At 44.4% G+C, this 6,195-nt stretch overlaps 1 long non-coding RNA gene across 1 annotated transcript; it reads left to right on the top strand.

The window, feature by feature from the left end:
• The first annotated feature begins 677 nt into the window (after nucleotides 1-677).
• LOC118382160 (uncharacterized) lies at nucleotides 678-2,364 on the top strand. The gene is made up of 2 exons (XR_008132712.1): nucleotides 678-1,991; nucleotides 2,044-2,364. It is a non-coding gene; the product is annotated as an uncharacterized LOC118382160 (long non-coding RNA).
• Nucleotides 2,365-6,195: the final 3,831 nt, after the last annotated feature.

Consider the following 6,195-nt stretch of genomic DNA (forward strand, 5'->3'; position numbering starts at 1 on the left):
GAGCACGCACCCCTGAGGGGCCCCTGTGTTGAGGATCAGTACAGGAGGGGACTGAGCACGTACCCCTGAGGGGCCCCTGTGTTGAGGATCAGTGTGGCGGTTATGCCACTGTGATTTATTTGTATCCTTTATTTTATCAGGTATGTTTACTGAGAACACATTGACTCATTTACAGCAACGACCTAGGGAATAGTGACAGGGGAGAGGAGATGAATGAGCCAATTGGAAGTTGGGGATGATGAGGTTGGCCATGATGGTATGACGGCCAGGCTGGGAATTTAGCCAGGACACTGGGGTTAACTACCCTACTCTTAAGATAAGTGCAATGGGATCTTTAGTGACCACAGAGAGTCAGGACGTCCCATCCAAAAGACTGTCCCCAATCACTGCCCTGGGGCATTGGGATTTTTTTTTTTAGACCAGAGGAAAGACTGCCTCCTACTGGCCCTCCAACACCAGCAGCACCTGATCTCCCATCCAGGTACCGAGCAGGACCAACCCTGCTTAGCTTCAGAGGCAAATCAGCAGTGGTATGCAGCGTGGTATGCTGCTGGTTAACATGCTCCTTTGTTGAGGGATCTAGTCCAGATTTAACCTCATAGGAAGACAGTTGTATTATGTGGAGGTTTCATTCAGGTCTCTGTTAAACTAAATCTGTTTGTCTTTGGCAGGAGAGAGACCAAAATCTCATGATGACAGCGGGAAGAGTCCTTCGGGGAAACCAGACCCGGCGACACCCAAACCAACGAGACGACATCAGTGCTCCCACTGTGGAAAGAGTTTTCCCTGGTTAAAGGCCCTGAAGCAGCATAAGAAAAAACACTCTGGAGAGAAGCCTTATCGCTGTTCTCAATGTGGAATGACTTTTACCTGGGCAGGAAGCCTATGGGGGCATAAGAGAATACACTCTGGAGAGAAGCCTTACCACTGCTCCCACTGTGAAAAGAGTTTTAGGAAGTTAGGTGACCTGAAGGCGCATGAGAGGACACACACGGGAGAAAAGCCCTACCAATGCTCCCAGTGTGGAAATAGTTTTAGCAAGCTAGGGAACCTAAAACAGCATAAAAGAACACACACAGGAGAAAAGCCCTACCAATGCTCCCAGTGTGGAAAGAGTTTTAGCCATTCAGGGAGCCTTAAAGACCACGAGAGGAGACACAGACAAGAAAAACCTTACCAATGCTCCCTGTGTGGAAAGAGTTTTATCAAGTTAGGGGCCCTGAATCGGCATGAGAGGACACACACTGGAGGGGATAAAACGTACCACTGCTCCCTGTGTGAAAAGAGTTTTAACCGATTAAGACATCTGAATAAGCATGAAATAATACATACACAGGAGGAGAAGACATACCACTGCTCTCAGTGTGGAAAGACATTTTCCCAGTCAGAGGACCTGAAATCACATGAGAGAATAGAGAGGCTGTGTTCTGACTTGTGCTTTTAACTGAGAATTGGTGTTTTTGTTTCATGCCACATTAAATCATATTGTTTATGATTTAACCTGTCTATATGATACATAGCTGTACTATAACACACACAGGAGAGAAAACCTTCCACTGTTCTCATTTTGCTTTTGACTGAGAATTAGTGTTTTTTTGTTTTTTATAACCCACTGATGGGTTTAGATTTTTAAATTTTAAATATTGTTAATCATCCGTTTTACGAGAGACATAAGGGGGGCCATAGTCTGGTTTCGACAACAGAAGTTAATGGTTATGAGGAATGTATATGTGGTGGGTTCAGTTAGGTGGAGAGATGTGGATTAGTGAGGAAGGGAGCCGAGGTCAGGTCACATGCTGGTGGAGAGATGTGGGTTAGTGAGGAAGGGAGCCGAGGTCAGGTCACATGCTGGTGGAGAGATGTGGGTTAGTGAGGAAGGGAGCCGAGGTCAGGTCACATGCTGGTGGAGAGATGTGGGTTAGTGAGGAAGGGAGCCGAGGTCAGGTCACATGCTGGTGGAGAGATGTGGGTTAGTGAGGAAGGGAGCCGAGGTCAGGTCACATGCTGGTGGAGAGATGTGGATTAGTGAGGAAGGGAGCCGAGGTCAGGTCACATGCTGGTGGAGAGATGTGGGTTAGTGAGGAAGGGAGCCGAGGTCAGGTCACATGCTGGTGGAGAGATGTGGGTTAGTGAGGAAGGGAGCCGAGGTCACATGAAGGGAGAAGGAACAGTTTATCGCCCGCGTCACTTAACTTCCTGCCTAGCAACAAAGATGTCATGTCTAAAGAGAGAAGGACGAGACTCCACCCAGATTGGGGTGTATTTATATATATACACATATACATATATATACACTACCACTGGTGGAAGTATGTCTGTTCAGCTGTTCGATCCTTTGGGTGATTAAAGTTGGTTGGCACTTTTGTTTGCGTCCGTCAATTTCTTACTCTGATATTTAGAACCAAACACCACAAATTTTATTATTATATTATATTATTATTATATTTATTTAATATTGTTTTATGAATTCTTACAACAACAACAAAAAATAGGCCAGTTTTAGTTTTTTCATCATTTACATTAATATTCAGACCCTTTGCTTTGAAACTCGAAATTAAGCTCAAGTGCATCCTGTTTCCATTGATCATCCTTGAGATGTTTCTTGATTGGAGTCCACCTGTGGTAAATTCAATTGATTGGACATGATTTGGAAAGGCACACACCTGTCTATATACGGGTTTCACAGTTGACAGTGCATGTCAGAGCAAAAACCATAGAGCACCGAGACAGGATTGTGTCGAGGACAAGATCTGGGGAAGGGTTGTGATCCTGGGCACCAAAAAATGTCTGCAACATTGAAGGCCTCCAAGTACATAGTGGTCTCCATCTTAAATTGAGGACTCTTAACTAGAGCTGGTCGCCTGGCCAAACTGAGCAATCGGGGGAGAAGGGCCTTGGTCAGGGAGGTGACCTAGAACACGATGATCACTCTGACAGAGCTCCTCTGTGAAGATGGAAGAATCTTCCAGAAGGACAACCATCTCTGAAACCGAGATAGGCCTACCTGGCACTGTCCCTACGGTGAAGCATGGTGGTGGCAATATGCTGTCTGGATTTTTTTCATTGGCAGGGAGACTAGTCAGGATCGAGGCAAAGATGAACGGAGAAAAGTACAGAGATATCCTTGATGAAAACCTGCTCCAGAGCGATCAGGACCTCAGACTGGGGCGAAGGTTCACCTTCCAACAGGACAACGACCCTAAGCACACAGCCAAGATAACGCAGGACTGGCTTTGAGACAAATCTCTGAATGTCCTTGAGTGGCCCAGCAAGAGCCCGGACTTGAACCCGATCTAACATCTTTGAAGAGATCTGAAAATAGCTGTGCAGCGACGCTCCCCATCCAACCTGACAGAGCTTGAGAGGATCTGCAGAGAAGAATGGGAGAAACTCCCCAAATACAGGTGTGCCAAGCTTGTAGCAACATACCTAAGAAGACTCTAGGATGTGATCGCTGCCAAAGGTGCTTCAACAAAGAACTGAATACTAATGTAAATGTGATATTTAAAAATTAAAAAATTATACATTTGCAAACATTTCTTAAAACCTGTTTTTGCTTTGTTATTAGGGGGTATTGTGATGTCATTAGGGGGTATTGTAATGTCATTATGGGGTATTGTGATGTCATATGTTTTTGCTTTGTCATTAGGGGGTATTGTGTGTAGATTGATGAGAACAAAAACAATGTAATTTATTTTAGAATAAGGCTGTAACAAAATGTGGAAAAAGTCAAGGGTTCTGAATACTTTCTGAATGCACTGTGTCTATATTAGGGTTACGATATATCGGTAAGCATATCGGAATCGACTGATTATAGCTAACAATGCCAACGTCGGCCCGATGTCTAGTTTAACGCCGATGTGCAAAACCGACGTCAAAGCTGACGCGCATATAAAGTAGGTAGATGACGTAATGACGCCACGATACAGTGGGGCAAAAAAGTATTTAGTCAGCCACCAATTGTGCAAGTTCTCCCACTTAAAAAGATGAGAGAGGCCTGTAATTTTCATCATAGGTACACTTCAACTATGACAGACAAAATTAGAAAAAAAATCCAGAAAATCACATTGTAGGATTTTTTTATTAATGAATTTGCACAGCATTCCTAACCTAGCCCACAATGTCTGCTGTGTGGATCGATTTTAAAGTTTCAAAGGACATAACAAAAAGGCCATATGTTTGTGCTGCTATTATTTCCTGAGGAGGGGTGAAAGTGAAATCTTTTCAATACCACAATGACTCATTTGAAAGTGCATCACCCCCAGGTGTTCTGCGACGACTTAGAACAAAAGCAGAAAGAAAAACTAAGTTCAAACAACTAAACAAGTTCAAGTCCAGCAGTCATTTGAAAGGGTAAGAACATTTCAGTCTGGCAACACAAAGGTGAAATAACGCCAAGATAATGGAATTCATTGCCCTTGAAAATCAACCGATCTGCACCGGTCGAGCACTTCGAAACCCCAGTACACACGACCAAGTAGAAGCTATTTTTCAGATGTTGCCCTACCGGAGTTACACAGTCTCAGAGTTGTTGAAACTCACATCCATGAGCTACTTGCTTATGGGTGTCACTGTTATTATCTTCACGACTGACATTTGGACCAGCAATGTCAGCCCCATGAGCATGCTGATTCTGAGAGCACAGTTGGTCGACGAGGATTTCGTACTTAGGAAAGCCGTATTGCATCCTCAAGAATGTGCTGGTTCTCATACCAATTCTGCCATTTCAATGGCATTTGAGAACATGTTTGAAACTTTGAAACATTCTAACATTCTAACATTCTAAACATTCTAACAACTGTTTGGAGAAATAAGCTCCTCAACTGCGTCTGCAGCAGACGTGATACGCTCTGTCATGGCTCTGAAACACTCAACAAAACTGCCGACCGTGGGGTTTTATTTAAAAAATATGTAATTTTTTTTTTTTTTTTACTAGGTGTAATGGATGTGAAACGGCTAGCTAGTTAGCGGTGGTGCGCGCTAAATAGCAACACATGACAACACAGCATGGTAGCAACACATGACAACACAGCATGGTAGCAACACAACATGGCAGCAGCAGGACATGGTACAAACATTATTGGGCACAGACAACAGCACAAAGGGCAAGAAGGTAGCGGATTAAAACTTGTAAAAGTACTCAACTAGAAGCTGTGAACAAGCGATTCGGTGGTATTCTCTATGAGCCTCTTTACTGTGTCGCCGCCGTGCTCGATGTTAGGTACAAGACCTGCTACTTCTTTCGGGCGGCAGGGTAGCCTAGTGGTTAGAGCATTGGACTAGTAACCGGAAGGTTCAAATCCCCGAGCTGACAAGGTACAAAATCTGTCGTTCTGCCCTTGAACAGGCAGTTAACCCACTGTTCCTAGGCGTCATTGAAAATAAGAATTTGTTCTTAACTGACTTGCCTAGTAAAATAAATAAAATGTAAAAAATTCATTAACAGGCATTCTCTCTGAGCCTCGATACTAGTGTAACAGTATAATTTTAGACCGTCCCCTCGCGCATACCCGGGTGTGAACCAGGGACCCTCTGCACACATCAACAACAGTCACCCCTCGAAGCATCGTTACCCATCACTCCACAAAAGCCGCGGCCCTTGCAGAGCTTCAAGGTCTCGCACCACCGCTAACTAGCTAGCCGTTTCACATCCGTTACACTAGGTACAAGACCCGCTACTTCTTTAACAGGCATTCTCTCTGAGCCTCTTTACGGTGTCTCCGCCGTGCTCGATACTAGGTACAAGGACCGCTACTTCTTAAACAGGCATTCTCTCTGAGCCTCTTTACGGTGTCTCCGCCGTGCTCGATACTAGGTACAAGGACCGCTACTTCTTCTCTCTGAGCCTCACCAAGGAAGAGAGGCCACGGACTGACAGAGCTGGACAAGATGGAAAACGGACACAGTGACAGTGGGCAAGGAGGAACTTCACTGCTTGACATGTATGGTGAAATCCTGGTTGAGAATGAAATGACTGAACAAATGAACCACGAAACAGCACATAAGTTAAATAAATAGGTTTTGATTATGTTTTACTGGTAATGAGAACATACGTAAATACAAACAGAATCACTTTTTGTTCAGTGTGTGTGTGTGTGTGTGTGTGTGTGTGTGTGTGTGTGTGTGTGTGTGTGTGTGTGTGTGTGTGTGTGTGTGTGCGTGTGTGTGTGTTTCAACTATTTAACTGTAGTAGAA

The sequence above is a fragment of the Oncorhynchus keta genome, unplaced genomic scaffold (assembly GCF_023373465.1).
Source record: "Oncorhynchus keta strain PuntledgeMale-10-30-2019 unplaced genomic scaffold, Oket_V2 Un_scaffold_4394_pilon_pilon, whole genome shotgun sequence".
NCBI lineage: Eukaryota > Metazoa > Chordata > Actinopteri > Salmoniformes > Salmonidae > Oncorhynchus > Oncorhynchus keta.